Consider the following 19152-nt stretch of genomic DNA (forward strand, 5'->3'; position numbering starts at 1 on the left):
GGACCAGTGGCAGCAGACACCCAAACGCCCAGAAGAGCACCGTCCCCCCAGCAGGCCCCACTCCAAGGAGCATGTCCCCCATCCCCACACGCCACCCAGGCCCCTGTCCCCATGAGCAGGATCAGGCCACCACAGCACAGCAACCCCAAGCCACCACCGTAGACTTCAGGCCACCAGCAGCGCGGACCCCACTGCCTGGAGGCCGGTGAACGCCCCCCCAAGGGCACGTTGGTGCCCGCGACCCAGGACAGACCCAGGGAGGTAGCGCCAACCATGACCCTAGGGGCAAGCCCCGGCGTCAGCTGGTTTGAAATTGACTTTTAATTACTGAAGTGTGTGTGAGGGTTGCCTTGCTTTTATGCTTTTAAGGATGTTCTTTTTCGTTGGCAGGTGCTGAGGGTCCAGAGCGGCAGCCTGTTGGTCCCCTTTTTTCCCACTTTTGGTTTACTGAGTCACGGATGCAGTGTGGTTTGGATCCCTCCCATTATGTTACCGCTGTCGTGGTAAGCCCCAGCCCAGGCCTCTTTTCTTTTTGACTCCTCCCATCACCACTTTATTTGTATTATTCATGGTTTGTCACTCATTTTAAGATAATCGTTTAATAAAATAACTACTTTTATCATTGTAAATCACGATCTTGTTCTGTGGGATTTTGGGGATTAATGTAGAGTTTGTGATTGATCAAACCTGTTACATCCTGGGGTGAAAGTCCCCAGGTGGCGTTGTCAGCAAACTACCTACCCCGCTCGCTTTGCCACACACGCAATGACACCACAGCCCCTCCATGCAGGCCAGTGATGCACCCAATCATTCATCTGGGAAATATGGATTGTGTGTCCAAACTGGGGACAGATGCTTGTGTATACACCTTCAGAGATCAAGCACATGTCCTTGTTCCCATGTTTTTGTAAAAGTAGGAATTGGACGGCATAGTTTCCACCCAGTTTCGAACCGGGGATCTTTTACATGTGAATGGGGATCAATGGGGAATGGGCTGTGAAGAGGACTGGCGAGGTCACAAAGCAGTTGCCAAACAATGAATCACGACGATGTGTCCAAAGTGGGGGCAGAATGACAATTGTCCAAATTGACAAATATTTCTCCTTTGTAGGGAAAATTGTAGTTTATATAACATGTTCCAGAAATAATGGGCTTTTTCTCAACAAAACAAGAAATCACAATTGGAAATGAGGCTTGAAAGGTTTAAAAGCCAGCTGTGAAGAAAGCACCTGAGCCAACCTCAGGCTTACCTTAATGTCTCTGTGAACTCAAGGTTGGCTGGATGGGCGGGATTTTGAAGTTAAGGTCCTTTTTCCAAACTATTTGCCAAGTCACAATGCAAATCAGGATTATGCTGAAAACCGTGCTTGAACCAGGGACCTTCAGATCTTCAGTATAACGCCCTCCCACCTGAGATATTTCAGCTGCTAAAGTGGCTCTCAGTCTGGGCTAAAAGTGTGTGTGCCACTGGGTCTGTGCCACATAAGTTGCTGTGTCCCTGGTCCAGTATGTTGTCATCTTGGGTTGGAATGTCCCCATGCTGGTAACAGGTGGGGAATACAGTCCGTTGATGAGAATAAGCGGTGCAGAAAATGGATGGATTTCATTGGTTGAAGTCTCCAGCTACCATAAAATTGTTCATGGTCCACTTTGGCCAATTGACACCACATCAAAGATGGCGGCGCGCACAGACGCAGCGGCTCACGGCTCTCCCTTTCAGTGCTTTTTTTGCTTATTTTATGTGTGTTTGTCTATGGACTCTATCCACGTATACATCGGCATTACACCACTACACCCGACAGGACCTTGTGGACATCGGCTACCGACACAAACTGGCAGTTTGCAGAGACTTTCATCGTCGACACAACATCCCAGACGAACTAGCGAGACCAACGGGCGCTCCGTGGATTGTTGTCGGGTCTGGAAAGAGGCGCAGGCGGCGTCGGGAGCACAAGCAGAAGTGGGGTCGCAGGTCCGGCCTACTGCTACGGCTACGAAACAACCCACATAAGCCACCCCTGCCCAGCCTGTACCTCACCAACGCCAGATCCATTACCCACAAAAAGGACGACCTGGAGTTACAGCTTGAGGGAAACCGCTACATTCGTGACTGTTGTGTTCTAATCATCACGGAGACCTGGCTCAAACCGACGATCCCCGATGCTAGCGTGCAGCTAGCCGGCCGCTCCCTACACCGCTGGGATCGAACAGAGGACTCCGGTAAGAGCAGAGGTGGGGGGGGTCTGTATTTATGTGCATGAGGATTGGTGCAACAACAGCAAGATCATAGAGACTCACTGCTCCCCTGACATTGAGTACATGTCCGTAAGATGCCGGCCGTATTTTCTCCCGAGGGAGCTAACTGTTGTGATTGTCACCGCTGTTTACATCCCACCGGATGCTAACGCTAGCACGGCACTCTCTCTCCTGTTGAACGTCATCAATGAACATCAGCGGGCCCACCCTGATGGCGTTCATATTATAGCCGGGGACTTTAATAAGGCCAATTTAAAGACTGTACTCCCGAAGTTTCATCAGCATGTCAAGTGTCCAACGCGAGGACCAAAAACTATTGATCATGTTTGCTCAAACATAAAGCACGGCTACAGAGCAACACCACTCCCCCACCTCGGACAGTCAGACCATCTCTCCCTGCTGCTCACTCCTGCATACACCCCCCTCACACGCAGATCCAGGCCCACCAAAAAGATCATCACCACATTGCCGGAAAATGCACTCAGTGAACTTCAGGACTGCCTCCAACACACAGACTGGGACCTATTTCAACATCAGGACCTGGAAACATACACAGTGACAGTACTAGACTATATCAAGTTTTGTATGGGAACTGTGTCTGTGGACAAAGTCATCTGGATTTTTCCAAACCAGAAACCCTGGATGACCAGCCAGGTCCGCTCCCTCCCCAAAGCCCGCGACTCTGCCTTCAGGTCAGGCGACAGAGCTCTGTACAGTACGGCTCGAGCTGACCTGAGAAGAGGAATAAAAACAGCCAAAGCGGACTACAACAGGAGGATAGAGTCCCACCTCTCCAGCACGAGAGGTGTGGCAGGGACTGCAGAGCATCACTAACTTCAGAGGACGTGATGTGATGTCAGGAGACCTGAGCGTGTCTCTGGCAGAGGAACTCAACAGTTTCTTTGCCCGCTTTGAAACACCACAGCCACACTCATCTTCTCCAGCCCTGCTCCCAGCCCCTCCCGGCCCCACGACGACCCCCCCCCCCATTAACTTTAAGAGAGCATGACGTGAGGCGTGTGCTCCAAGCAGTGGACCCCAGGAAGGCCCCGGGCCCTGACAGCGTACCTGGAAAGGTTCTCCGAGCATGTGCACACCAGTCCGGAGTCTTCTGCAGGATTTTCAACCTCTCCCTGGCCCAAGCAGTCATCCCCACCTGCCTGAAATCCGCCACAATCATCCCCATCCCGAAAAAGTCACCCGCATCCAGCCTCAGTGACTATCGCCCTGTTGCCCTCACACCCATAATCATGAAGTGCTTTGAGAGACTGGTCCTCCAGCACATAAAAGGCTGTCTCCCTCCCCCACTCGACCCCCACCAGTTTGCATACCGGGCGAACAGATCCACAGAGGACGCCATCGCCATAGCCCTGCACGCGGTGCTGAACCACCTGGAACAACAGCACAGCTATGCCAGGATGCTCTTTGTGGATTACAGCTCGGCCTTCAACACCATCATCCCGGACATCCTAACTACAAAACTGGACACCCTAGGCCTCCCTCCCCTCACATGCAGATGGATCAAGGACTTCCTAACAAACAGACCCCAGACTGTGAGACTCGGCCCCCACCTTTCCTCCACCCGCAGTCTGAGCACCGGATCACCACAGGGCTGCGTGCTGAACCCCCTCCTGTACTGCCTCTACACACACGACTGCAGTCCGGCCCATGAGAGCAACATCATCGCCAAGTTTGCTGACGACACCACAGTGGTTGGACTGATCTCACAGGGAGACGAGGCAGCTTACAGGGAGGAGGTCCAGAGGCTGACGACCTGGTGCTCCGACAACAACCTAGCCCTGAACATGCACAAAACAAATGGAGATCATCGTGGACTTCAGAAGGAACAGAAGTGACCCGCCCCCCCCTCTACATCAATGGCGAGTGTGTGGAAAGGGTCCACACATTCAGGTTCCTGGGAGTCCAGATCTCCGGCGACCTCTCCTGGACAGACAACATCACAGCTGTCATAAAGAAGGCCCAGCAGTGTCTACACTTCCTGAGAGTCCTCAGGAGGAACAACCCGAACAGGGAGCTGCTACTGGCCTTCTACCACTCGTCCATCCAGAGCCTGCTGACCTACTGCGTTTCCACCTGGTACGGAAGCTGACTGAGGCGGACAGAGGGAGGCTTCAGAGGACAGTCGCGGCAGCGCAGCGCATCATCGGCTGCCCTCTCCCCTCCCTGACGGACATCTACTCCACCCGGTGCCTCAGCAGAGCTCGCAACATCATCAAGGACAATTTACATCCCGGTGCTCAGCTGTTTGACCTGCTGCCCTCCGGCAGACGCTACAGGTGCATCAAGGCAAAAACAAGCAGACTGAGAAACAGCTTCTTCCCAAGAGCCATCACCACCCTGAACTCAGACATACAACGTACAAATGTGCAATATTTTCCATCACTGCCTCTGTTACTATCTCAATCATATTTATTTATTTAACAACCATTACAATACACTCATATGTAACTTTACTCATCTGTATACACCAGACATTATTTGCACTATGACCCATTGATCATTGCACTAAAATTAATATATCTGCTCCTGCATATGCTCCTGTGCAATACTATGTGTATATTTTGGATATCTTGTATATATCTTGTTAAATAGTCTTTTTTTCTCTACTTTATATACTTTTTTGTTTCTTTAAACTTGACTACTTCACTGGAAGGAGAAGCTCTCCAATTTCTTGTATAATGACAATAAAGGCCATTCCATTCCTATGGAACTTTATGCTGAGCCATGCGAGGTACGCCATATGGCTGAGACGGAACCTCACAAAGTTTGAAAAAAAGAAGATACCCGTATGGACATACTTTGAGGCTAATGTAAAGAAGGCCATGTCGATATGCCGGGCCGCCGACCAAGAAAGCTTCGAGAACTCTTTTACAGAAGGGAGCAGCCTAATCTCAGTAGCAGACAATGGCAAAATAATGTTCAACTTATAGGCTAGAGAGAGGACAGGGAAAAAAACATTATAATAGTAATCGAAAATAATAGTCATAATAATAATGACAACAATTACAAATATATATATATATATATATATATATATATATATGTTTTTTAAAAAATAATAATTAAAAAAAACGCAGATCTGTGATGTACTGTTGTAAGTTCTATAATAAAAAAATGAAAAAACGTCCGATCTCAGACGCTAAGCAGGGGCCGGCCTGGTTAGTACTTGGATGGGAGACCGCCTGGGAATACCAGGTGCTGTAAGCTTTTTATGGTTTCTGCTCTTGCCTGACAGCAGAGGGCGCTGTTTGACACTTTTTGCTGGAGTCTAGTTTGGCCTGCGTCGCCTTCAAATAGGATCTTTTCAGTTGACCTGGTAGCTTATGGCCATGCTACCCTGAAAACGCCCGATCTCGTCAGATCTCGGAAGATAAGCAGGGGCGTGGTTAGTACTTGTATGGGAGACCACCTGGGAATACCCTAACCCTATCTTGAAGGTTAGAATCACATGGACTGTGAATTTAGCCATGGCACCAATGACAACAAGGTAAATGAAATGTACCCCCTACTGGTGGCAGGTGGCAGCGATGACAGTGATGATGACTCGGACAACCATTATGGATATGCCTGACTTGTTTCTGACTTGTACTTTGACTCAGATGACGAGAACACTTCCGTTTAGGTGTAAGCACATTTTCTGACAAAGATGACCTGCGAGTAAAAACCGAGAGGACAGCCTAGGAGCGACTGCAAGCAGATAAAAGCGTGATAAACAGGAGGGAAATGTTAGAATAAAATGTAGATACAAGTATTATTTTGTTAGTTATCACCCTATCAATTTGCTAAGACAATAGAAAGTGTTTGAATGTGCTGAAGAAGGAATGTTCCCGTGACCCTGATCAGAGACCCCCAGTGACCCCCAGGTCCTGGAGGTGCCTGGATGCGCCAACAGCAACTCTGCAGATGCTCATGTTAATCCTGCAAGAATGTGTCAAGATAAGAACTCGTAAAACATTAAAAGTAATTGCTCTCACATACACACACTCACATAGACAAACAAATACAGCTCGTGCAACTGCCTTCTACCCCCCCCCCCCCCCCCCCCCCTTAGAGTTGCACGACCATGTAGTAGAGACCCCCAAAAGAAAATAAAAAGAGGGGAGTGTGAACTGCATATTCAGAGTGGAGCGGCATGTCACTGGGTATGTGGTTTCACTCTCCTCGCTGCGAGCAACTTTGAATATTGTTGTCTGTCTCTTCTGTATTTCTGTATTTAAGTGTTTTTACAAGTGTCACAGGAGTTTGAACCTGACATTGACCTGGCAGCTTACGGCCATACTACCCTGAAACCCCCCAATTTCGGAAACTAAACAGGGCGGGCCTGGTTAGTACTTGGATGGGAGACCACCTGGGAATACCAGGTGCTGTAAGCTTTTTATGGTTTCTGCTCTTGCCTGACAGCAGAGGGCGCTGTTTGACACTTTTTTTCTGGAGTCTAGCCTGCATCACCTTCAAATAGGATCTTTTCAGTTGACCTGGCACCTTACGGCTATACTACCCTGAAAAAAAAACGGTGAGAGCAGTTGCAGAGTAGATCACAGAGAGATATTTTTTTAGATATATTCCGTTTTTTCTTTTCTATTTAAAGTGTTTTTTTTTTCTTAAAAATTCTCTTTTGTGAATGTTCAGGGAGTGGGCCCGCTCCCCCCTCCCTGTCCTCCCCCACCCCCCAAATTTGTGGCTGGTGGGGGGAGGGGCACTTTTTGTTTTAAACAAGCACAAGTCAAGCTGGTAGCCAGGGAGCCATCAGACAAGGCTGCTGCCTATCCTAGGCAATTAGCTGTGGCAGTGGAAGTTGTGGGTGAGGGGGCCATTGCACCACTGGACAAGGGAATTGTTCTAAACTGTGGAACCATGACAGGATGCAGATTTAAAGGAAGAAATAGATACGAAGTCACAATGAAGGATATGGAGGGTAAAAAGAAGCTCTTGGATGGTCTAGGAATCCAGAATTGCAGGTTAATTGCCTCTGAACCGTGCAGAGATGAACTGACTGTTTCTTTTTTAAGTCACCCGGTATGTGACTGCAGCTGTCTTTCTGTGCTCTGATTGATCGTAAAAACTTTCCAACTCGAGAAAAACTGTTCTTTCTTCACAAGTATGTTGGAGGAACTGCTAAGAGAGCTATTGAAGGCCATTTCCTTGCAGGAACAGAAACGGCTTATCATGCTGCCTGGGGCATACTTGAAGACAGATTTGGTAATCCATTCATTGTTGCCAAAGCATACCGTGAGAAGATATATGCATGGCACAAAATTAGCCCCAAAGACAGCGACAATCTTCGCGAGTTTGTTGATTTTCTAAACAGTGTGGAATCAGCTATGCCATATGTTCAAGGCCTACAAACACTAAACGACTGTGTAGAAAACCAAAGGATTATTGCCAAACTACCAGATTGGTTGAGCTCGCGTTGGAACAGAGAAGTTACAATTTATCAAGACGAACACAAAATGTTTCAGATATTTTGTGCAATTTCTCAACATGGAGGCTCGAATCGCATGCAATCCTATTACATCACTAAATGTAATGAAGCCAACTGACCAAGAAAGAACAAAGCCAACAGAACGAGAACAGTCCAAGTTTCAAAGAAATCAAAACTTAAGTGCTAAGACTTTCACAACTAGCGCAAGTGAGAGAACAAACATCACATGCCTTTTCTGTAAGAAGCGGGGACATACTGTCCACAAGTGCCGCCAAATTATGGAAAAAACAGTTGAAGAAAGACTCAAGTTTGTACAACAGGAGAAGTTATGTTTTGGTTGTCTCAAGAATGATCATAACTCCAAAGCCTGTACATCCAGGAGTGTGTGTGACTTATGTGGAAAACGTCACCCCACATGCCTTCATCAAGACCGTGAGAAGAGAGCTCAAGAACAAGGACGAAGTAAAAGGCAAGCAACAAATGAAACCACTACAGACGAAAACAAAGGAGAGAAAAAACAGCAGTCTGAATCCATAGAAATGCAGCAAGTTACATCCAACAGAGTTGTTCAAGAGGAAAAGGGAACTCATACTTCATCTATTGTTCCAGTCTATGTTTCCACGTCAACTGAACCAGGCAAGGAAGTTCTAGTGTATGCTTTACTGGACAGTCAAAGTGACACAACTTTCATTTTGCAAAATGTAGCTGAAATGTTGTGCATCAAGAAAGAGCCAGTAAAACTTAAATTATCCACAATAACATCAAAAACAAAGGTGGTGAAGAGCGAAAGGGTGCAAGGACTACAAGTAAGAGGCATCGGCTCGGACACAAAAATAAAACTCCCAACAACCTACACCAGCAGTTACATACCAGCTAATAGATCTCATATACCTACATGTACAACTGCAAAGCTAGTTCCAGCTATCAAGCCATCTTTGGAGATCAAGTCTGAGGTTCAGTTTGTCTGTAGAACTCAGGTTAAAGAAATTATCACTCCAGCGGAAATACTTAAAGTATTTGAGTCAGACTTTACTGAAAGGTTCAGTGAAATGTTCTAATATCACAAGAAGATATTGAGTTTTTGACGACAATGAGAGAAGGCATCAAGCATAAGCCAAATGGACATTACGAAATGCCATTACCTTTCAAGGAAGAGAGGCCCAAGCTGCCAAACAACAAAGTATGTATGTGCAGAACATCGACTCAGGTGTCTGGAAAAACGTTTTAGGAAAGATGACGTATACCACAAGCATTATGGTACATGGTATATCCCTCACCATGGGGTTTACCACCCACACAAGCCAGGGAAGATTCGCGTTGTATTTGATTGCTCAGCTAAGTTTCAGAATACATCGCTGAATGAGCATCTACTTACTGGACCAGATCTTACCAATACCCTTGTAGGGGTCTTGTCTCGCTTCCGCAAAGGACAAGTAGCCCTCATGTGTGATGTGGAGCGGATGTTCCATCAATTTCATGTTGCACCAAGAGACCAAGACTACCTCCGATTCCTGTGGTGGGAACAGGGAAATATAAAAGCTCCAGTGTCAGTGTTCCGCATGAAAGTTCACTTGTTTGGAGCTGCATTATCACCCGGATGCGCAAACTTTGGGCTCAAGCACCTGGCTGCAGAAGGAGCAGGAAACTTTAGTGAAGCCACAGTGCGGTTTATAAAACACGACTTTTATGTCGATGATGGATTGACAAGTTTGGACAGTGAAGCAGAAGCCATCCAACTTGTCAAAGAGGCAAGAGAACTGTGCAGTGTTGGTAAGCTCCACTTGCACAAATTCCTCACCAACAATCGGAATTTGCTTGACACAATCCCAAAGCAAGAACAGGCAGAAGGTGCAGCTGATCTGGACCTGGCCCTGGGAGAACAAAGAATGGAACGGGTTCTTGGGGTCCAGTGGTGCATTTGCTCCGATATGTTCCAGTTTAGAGTGAGGATAAAGGATCATGCCTTTACTAGAAGAGGAGTATTGTCGACAGTTGCCTCAATTTTTGATCCTCTTGGATTTGTGGCACCGGTCATCTTGAAAGGTAAGCAGATTTTACAACGGATGTGTCAAGACAAGGTAGGATGGGATGAGCCACTTCCTGATCACCTCAGACCGCACTGGGAAGCATGGCTCCAAGACCTCCTTAATCTGTCTGAGGTTGAGATTTCACGACACTATATACCACTAACAACCAAGGAAGTTCAGTGCTATGAACTACTTCCTTAAGTTAAGGACCGTTACGGCCGTTAGGTGGCGCTCGTGCATTTTGAGAGAGGTATAAGAAGGACAACTGCTCAAGAGATGTAAATGCCACTATAAAATGTCTAGACACTGTTAAGAGCAGAGTTTTGTAGAGTCGTGACTCCGCCATTGATTGAGAAGCAGGCTAAAGTGGTGAGTGCTATTTATATTTGGTATTAACTTTGGTGCGACAGTGCCGCTGATGTTTAACTGCCATATGAATTTCATGTATGAATTTTCATGTTATTTTCTGTACATTAGTTCTACGATGTTCCATGACGAAGGGAAATAACCAATTTAAATACCATTACCAATAGCTTCCAGGTCATGTGACCTTTGACCTCCAAACCACTTTGTATCAGTAGGACTTGTCTGCTAGTATCATACACGCCTTATTGCTTTGCTACTCAACTTTGCTGGGATTTTATATAATTTTTTGAAATAAAATATTATGAATAGCTTCCAGGTCATGTGACCTTTGACCTCCAAACTACTTTGTATCAGTGGGACTTGTCTGCCAGTACTATACGCGCCTTTTTGCTTTGCTACTCAACTTTGCTAGGATTATATATGAATTTTTTACACAAATCATTACCAATAGCTTCCAGGTCATGTGACCTTTGACCTCCAAACCATCTTGTATCAGTAGGAATTGTCTGCTAGTACCATACATGCCTTTTTACTTTTCTACTTAGCTTTGCTAGGATTTTATATGAATTTTTTACACAAATCATTACCAATAGCTTCCAGGTCATGTGACCTTTGACCTCCAAACCACTTTGTATCAGTAGGACTTGTCTGCTAGTATCATACACGCCTTATTGCTTTGCTACTCAACTTTGCTGGGATTTTATATAATTTTTTGAAATAAAATATTATGAATAGCTTTCAGGTCATGTGACCTTTGACCTCCAAACTACTTTGTATCAGTGGGACTTGTCTGCCAGTACTATACACGCCTTTTGCTTTGCTACTCAACTTTGATAGAATTAAATATGAATTTTTTACAAATCATTACCAGTAGCTTCCAGGTCATGTGACCTTTGACCTCCAAACTGCCTTGTATCAATAGGAATTGTCTGCTACTACCATACTCATCTTTTTGCTTTTCTACTTGACTTTCATAAGATTGCATGTGATATTTTTTATATGAACTATTATAAATAGCGCCAGGTCATATGACCCTTGACCTCCAAATCACTTTGAATCTTTCATACTCCCATGCTGGTACCATACACTCCCTTTTTATGGTCCTCCTGAAATCTGCAACTATCTTTTTAGTTTTCTTCAAGTTGATACTGAGGCAGGCGTGTAATTGGAGGATCATAACCCATGCAATGTCCAAGTCAATCCATTTTGTTTATGTAGCAGAATTAAACAAACACAAGGTTTCCAAAGTGCTGCACAAGCACAATAAGGACAATGAAAATGTCAGTCTGGTAAATTAGAGTAATATAAGATCAAATAAAATCTAAAAAAAATAAAGCATAAAAATATAAAATCCATAAAATAAAATAAGATAATACAGTACGATCAAAGTCATAAAAAATAACCCCCACCCCCAAAACAGTCAAAAGTCAGCCTCCGACTAAGTGTTAAAACCCATGGAGAAGAGGTGGGTCTTAAGATTGAAAAACAGACGGAGAGGCGGCCTGTTTGATACACTGTGGCAGATTAGTCCAAAGTTTTAGGGTTGCAACAGCAAAGGCACGATCCCCCCCTGAGCTTCCGCTTTGTTTTAGGCTTCCTCAGGAGCAACTGATCAGCTGACCTGACCAGACTGTAGAGTGCAAAAGTAAAAAAGCTCAGAGCGGTACGGCAGTTAGGTGATGATTTGTGACTGGAGTTGGTAAGCTAGTTGTTAGATTGCCAGTGGCCTGTGCGGTGAAGCAGAGGGATCAGGGATGTACTGTGTAGGACCAAAGTTAGTGTTTCTTACTTTGCTCCAATACAGTCTGGGCTAGCAGCGTTAATAGCTCAACTACCTTTCTCACCTGAGTGATGGTAACATGGCTGTTTTCCACATCAAATAATCTTGTTAGTAGTAGAGGTATTTTATTGATAAATTAACTCCAATTTCTCCAGGCATTTCTACACTGTATATGCAGCAGAGTCTGGTGCGGGCAGCGTGGTAACCATGGTGATGACAGATGCTCCTTCACATGACATACCAGTCCTGCTGCAGGAGGGCGACTGACAAAGAGAAGTGTTGAGTGAGTTCATTTGGTTAATCTTGACAACCTTTGTGAAACCTGAATGTATTTCCTCCATTCATTTTAATAAGGCTGTTACCATTTCAACATTAAGCTTTTTTATGCATCAATCCTCCAGGTGTTTCTCCTTTTATGAGAGTCGTCACATTGAGCGGTTTCCGTTCTCAGACCCTGCTCCAGCCACAAACTAATAGACTGTCGCTGGCCTGTAGGATGCTCACATACCTCCTGGGTGCTGGTGGCTGTAACCGAAGCCAAGAAGCAGCAGCAGAGTTCTGCAAACAACAACAACAAGACTTGTGATAACACTTTAAAGGGGGGCAGCACTTTGGGGGGAATTTGGCCCATTCACAATCCTGATGTGAACCATGAACACATTTCTTTCCTTTTTCTATGTATTACTCCATGAGATAAGTTGATATAAAAAAAGGATGTCATGTTTGAACTAGTGAGCTGTTTTAAAACCCAAAATGGAGATGTAAAATGTGGGCCAAAAATGCTTACTAAAGAGAAGGTGCCCTTACAGGGGAAGGGCAAACAAACACCAAAAGGGTAAGCAAAAAGTATAGCTGAGAACACTGTCCAATGCTAAATACAAAAAAACAAAAACACTTCAGCAAAAGGGCTCACAGGCAAAAAGCAGGACACAAGGCACAAGAACAAAAAACAGAGCTGACAGAAAGTCTGCGGGTAAAAACTGGGTAAGGGTAATGTAGGAGCTATTTATTAGTGTGTTCCTAGGTTTCTGATATCTGTTGATTTATTTTTTTGTTGTTGTTGTTTTGTTTGGATTACTTGATAATATTTTCTTGTTAGTTATTTATTTATTTGTTTATCTATCATATTTTGTTGGGGTTAATTAGTAGTTAATTTCTGGGTTTATTTCATTGGATAACACCCTGGGCACCTGCAATATATTTAGGTAGGCAGTGCTCACAGGACCAGCATGCACCGGGGTGGGCCTATGGTTTTTGTACCAGCGCAAGAGAGGCAACAGGAAAAGGCCCTTGTTCCTTTTTTATTTGTTTGCTTGCTTGGTAATAAAAGGAAAGAAGAAATGGAACAGGATTGTTTGGACAATGACTCTTTTGCCTGCGTAAAACAAAACCCATGGTGCATCAGTGGCCGTTTGATTATAAGTTACGTTTATTATTTTAGTGAAGGACAAATAGCCACTACAGGTAACGTAAAATACCACGGCATAAAACAGTTGGCGAGTACTCACGACACTAAGATTAAAAGCCCGAAAACAAGGGGCCTGCGAGTCCACACACGAGGCCAAGTGGACAGGAGGTGTGCAACAGGTTGTCATAAAAGAAGCTTGAGGAACAATCTGGTGGTGTGCTGGTCTCTGAGTGCAGCTTAAGTAGTCCAGGGGATAAGTGGCCTCAGGTGTGTGCAGAAAAGACCAGCCTGCTGCCCATCAGGATGCACTGTAAGAAAAAGGCAGCAGGTGGCAGCAGAGTGACGACACAGCTCATGACACGTCATTGGGATACACCTATTTGGCCTGTGAAGCCCTCTTAAGAAACCTCTAACAAAGTTGCATGGTTTGATATCCATGCTGTGATCATACAATAACACGTACACTAATGATGACATATAATAGTTGCTGTATCTTTCCATATTTTGATGATTTAAAACACAACCCAAACTTTGTTTCTAAGCGCATTAGATATGAGGCGGCATACATACAGCGACAAAACTTCCAATGTCTACTCTCTGTGGGATGGCTGTGTCTTCCAGCACAAGACGTGTGCTCCAGTCCTCAGGCAAATGCTGCTGGAAAACGAGCATCTTGTTGAGTCTTTGTAGTGGAACTTAGAGCCAAGTATCCACTCTTTTGTCTGTGAATTATGCTGAGACCAGCGATTAGTGACACGCCGTGTTCGTCCCCAAGATAAATATTGTTTTACATTTTAACTGCCATAACAACAATATGGCTGTGGCTTGGTTAATACACTAGGCAGTTCTGTAAATGGACATTGTTGGCGTTTTTTGTGGTCAAAATAGATATTTCCCATGATGTATGTTGTGAGCTAACTCATTTTCTCATGTTAGAATGCACAGAAAAGGGAAAGAAATATGTGTTCATGTTTCACATTGTGAATGATGTGAAGGATCGTGAATGATGGGTAAAATAAAAAAAAAAAGCAGTTCCCCTTTAAAGGGGACCGTTTATACTAATTTTGCAACCCTTTATATTGAGTTGTGGTCTCAATAATCCAATAACCCGCACAGAAAACTTTTTAGATTTAGCAGAATCTGCACCTATTCCATCTGTATTACCTTTCATTTGTGCTTCCTGCCCAAATGGGGTGTTGTCATTTATTCCACCTACGGCCTGCCTCCAGGCATGCCCACTACGCTGCGATTGGTCACACGGCCAAAGTGCGGCTGAACTATGAACCATATAAGGAAGTTCGCCCCTCTGTGACATCACTAAGGGGCAGTTTTACCATGACTTTTACAACTGAGCATTTTGAGCCATCCTAAACTTCTTTCAGGATTCACTTCGAAGTACACAAAGCTCATTATCTGAAACTTTGGGATCATTTAAGACGAGAATATAACATTCTAAATAGGTCAGAAAAGTGGAAAAAGCATAATGGGTCACCTTTCAGGCCTGAGAGGATTCATTCTATAGATATAGGCCTACATATACATATTGTACATAACATACGTATAACACTAGTATACATAGTGGCGGTTTAAGTACTTTGTCTTGTAAGTAGTTACTTTAATTATATACTATATAGTATATTAGTTACTGATTTGGTTACTTTTCAGAAGTAACATGTCACTACTAATTACTTACTTAAAAATAGAATTCCCACAACCCCAGGCATTAACCTTGCTGATTTAACTTGGATTCAGGCTATTCAGTGTGTTTTTGGTTGCCTTCATACAGCTCAGTTGCATGTTTCTTGAAATGTTTTTCTACACGTACCAAAAACCTGTAGGGGGCGATTTTATTAGCAAACTTATAGCGACCTACAGGCAGACAAACAGGTGTGGAAAACAAAGATTTCATTTTGTGCATCTCGTTAAACATTTAAAATGGGGCGCTATAGAAAAGGACAAAAAAGAAAAAAAGACCTTTGGGCAAGGGCCGGAGGCAAAGCTTCTGTGACACATTCATTTGTGGCGAATGGATTCGCAGGGCCCAACGCCCCTTGCTCGGAGAAGTGGGCCACAGTTTCAGAAATGGGTAAAAACTATTTGGTTTGAAACCGAAGAGGAATTCGAAGTGACGTTCAAAATCAAGAAGATAATGCTTTAGATGTTTTTTTCTTAACATAAAGGAACTTTTTATGTTAATTGGGTTCAACGAGGGTGCAAGTCTTGGGGTATACCGATATGTTATTGCGCCCATCCGCAGAGGTTTTTTTTTATGTTTACGTTTACATGTATACTTGTTTCTAACTTGTTAACTTATCAGGTAAATGTTAGCCGGCAGCTAGTAAAGACAAGCAATGTAAGGCCAAAAGTATTTTTTCCCCTTCTGCCCCAAAACACACTTAAGTTATAGTGGCGTCGCTGGGAGCAATTTCTGGTTCACTGTCTATATGTAAATAGCTCTTCAGTTGATTGTTCAAAGTCACTCTGTTGTTAGTTATTGTTCTATATAACCTGAAAGAGTGTCTCGTTGGTTTCTATTCATTTGTTGCGTTGCTGTGTGATGTTTTGTTTTCATTTTTGTCACACCATGACTGAGACTGTTGTGCTGAGTGATCACCTATGGGGATCTCTTAACAGGCTGTTGTTGTTGAATATGAGCTTTTTATGAGCTTGTAGTGTGAAGTCGTCTTCATACACCAAACATGTATCAATTTAGATGTAGGTAAGGGTGTAATATTATAAAGACAATTTCATATAAAAAAAAAAAGCCCAAACATTAACCACGCCAAACACATATTTGAGTTGGCCGTGCAAAAAAGATGACCCTTTTTTTTTTATTTACTAGGGAGTTTATGGCGATATACATCATCCATTTGCATAACTACACTTGCAAGCATCACTGATATGTGTCACACCGGGAATGTGGCTTTCATGGGACACAGTGTTAGTGGGGACATTTTGTATTAAATATAATTCAAATATCTAGAAAATACATTGATTATAGCTATATGCTGTGCAATTACTGTCATTATGACTGCACAATTTTAGTAGTGCTTCATAATGTGTATATATGATACAAATACAAATACAGATACAAATATGATTTGCTACTGTAACTGGGGATGTTTGAGGGGAAAGCCAAATACAAAAATGTAATGTAATTTATTATTTTAGGAATACAAGAGGGAAATGGCACAGATGAAGAAAGGCAGACAAAGAGACAAAGAAAACATCCCTCTCAGCCACAGCTGCCATCTACACCGGAATGGCCTCAACCATCCTCACCAGTGTCACATAATGTCTCCTCACATCAGTCACCACAGCCACAAATTACAAATGTGCAGAAGGCAAATATGCGACGATGTAATTCTGGGCCGCTGTCTTTTACAATTTTTATCACGAAAGAGCAGTGGACCAAAATAAAACCAGGATCCGGGTCAAACAAGTTAAGCGCCCCATGGACAGACATGTTTTATAACCAGTTTGTTCAAACAAACCCCTGCTGTCCTTTGTCCTTCAAATACCAACATGTCCAGAAAATATCAAGCAGAAAAAAAAACAGCAATTACTTTCATGCAACAGCAATCTGTGCTTTTGATAGCTGCAATGCTGTTTACCACTTTAAAAGAAAATTTGAACCATCATCTTCCTTCACCATAAAAAAGGAAGAAAATTCCGTCCAGCAAAATACAGCAGAAGAGGAGCTATTGTCAAAGCCGTGAGAAAAGGAATAAGTAACTAATAATTAAAAACTAATAACTAATAATACTATTCTGAACTCCAAAAAACCAAAGAAGAGCTTCTTGCCGGGAACATCACAAAGAGTCTGACCAAGGATGTTCTAAAAACCATCAATGCAGAGGTCAAACAAGCAAATAGGTTGCATAACGATACGCTGCTTGAGCTCATGCTCACTCAAAAAATCGTAAAGGAGAATGGTAGTCACCCGACGTCAAAAGGATATTTAACAAATTTACAGGTCGATCCATTGGCAATACACCTGCAAACAGATACTGGACTTCAGATTCTGGCTGAGCATTTAAAAAAAAAAGCGTAACCCTGCATTTGGATGCAACAGGAGGCGTTATCCAAAAAATACCTAAAGGGAAGCGCATTCTATATTATGCTCTGGTATTACCAGGAATGGGAAACCCCCCCTTGCCAGTTTCGGAGGTAATAACAAATGACCATGCCGTCCCTTCAATAACACACTGGCTCATGAACTTTCATCGACAGCTGTCACACATCACCAAAAGGAAAATAAGTCAGGTGGAGACAGACTTCAGTTGGGCACTTATAAACAGTGTTTTACTGGCCTTCAATAGAGAAGACGTCTCAGCATATATCCGAAAAGTGTACGCCATTGTCCACCATCAAGGTGACTTCAACCGACCCTTCACTATCCTTCATCTCTGTGCAGCCCATATTTTAAAAACTGTTAGCCAGGCAATCGGCAGCAAAACCAAATGCAAAAAATCTAAGGAATTTGCTACCTACTGTTTTGCTGCTGTCCAAAACAGCACAGATGTTGAAACAGCGCTACAAATTTTTCATCATATGTGCGTTGTTTTCTTCAGCGAAGAAGAAAACAACTTGCTTCGGGGGAGTCTACAGCATCTGCAGAAGGTCATGAAGATCCACAAAGCTGAGCCTCTGACCGAGGTCTGTGAGAAGGGAGACCCTGGATCAGCAAATTAGTTTGTGGATCAGTCACCCTTTACCAAAGCCTTCTGGCAAAAAAGGGACCAAGCTTAGTCTGACATTTCTCATCAAGAAAAAAATGGACAGGCCAATGCATACTTCTGCCCAGGTGTTGTGGACATTCTTTTGAGGAAATACATGGGCCTCTTTCCTCTCTGGAGTGGAATTGCACTGGGCGATCTTAAAAGATACGATAAGCCTGTCAAAAAAACTAATCAAACCAAAAAAAGCAGAGAAACCAACTGTTATGTGGAGATGTGGTTTGGGCTGGTAAAAAACTCTGTTTTACAGAGAAGAAGGCATTTAAGACCAGCGGAATTTGTGAACATCATGTACAGTGCACTGCAGGGACGGTATGTGGAACATCTAAACGAGCACAACTTACCAATAGAAATACTGTACAGAGGAAAAGACTCTCATTTAATGCCAGAGGATGACCATCAGGAGGCCTGGAATAAACGCAGCAGTACTGCTAAGTCTGCCAGGTCAAAGTATTTCAAAAACACAACCGAGGAAAGAAACCGAGGCACAGGTAAGCTTTTTTCAATGCAAGCCAATGTGAATCTATGTAATTGCAGTATTATATTGTATAGAAATGTAATTCTAACAGTGTGCACATTATCAAAAATGCACAACTTGAATATGGTATTCATCAATCCAAAAAGTTTTGTTTATGTTTTACAGTTAACTTTATTGTGGCAAAAAAAGGAAACAGAGATTGTTGTGGCCGCCATCCCTTCTCAAAATGTAGCATCTAGTATCCTTATTCGCCAGAGTGAGCTCCAGACCCTCAGACCTCATGAATGGCTGGTTGGAGAGGTATACATGTGTGTGTTTGTATGTATCTCTGCATATACATATATGGATAGACATTAATTGCATATTTCTCAGGTAATTGAGGCTATGCTCCACCTTGCTGCCCACAAGAAAGGGGTACTGGACCACATTTATATGATGGACCACTTGAACCACTGATGATAATAATAATGCATTTTCTTTTGTAAGATTTTAAGGATCCCAAGGACATACCTACAATCATAGGAAAAACTCATAAGTAAATCAAATAAGTAAAAATTTTAACTGTCATGATAATTTGTGGCTGCACGGGGTTTTCAGTGCATTTTCAGTGCTGTGCTGGGGGTGCAATTACACATTGTCGCACAAAAGATTATCT

At 43.6% G+C, this 19152-nt stretch overlaps 1 pseudogene; it reads left to right on the forward strand.

The window, feature by feature from the left end:
• Window positions 1-6542: 6542 nt before the first annotated feature.
• LOC131119395 (5S ribosomal RNA) lies at window positions 6543-6650 on the forward strand (annotated as a pseudogene).
• Window positions 6651-19152: the final 12502 nt, after the last annotated feature.

The sequence above is a fragment of the Doryrhamphus excisus genome, unplaced genomic scaffold (assembly GCF_030265055.1).
Source record: "Doryrhamphus excisus isolate RoL2022-K1 unplaced genomic scaffold, RoL_Dexc_1.0 HiC_scaffold_26, whole genome shotgun sequence".
NCBI lineage: Eukaryota > Metazoa > Chordata > Actinopteri > Syngnathiformes > Syngnathidae > Doryrhamphus > Doryrhamphus excisus.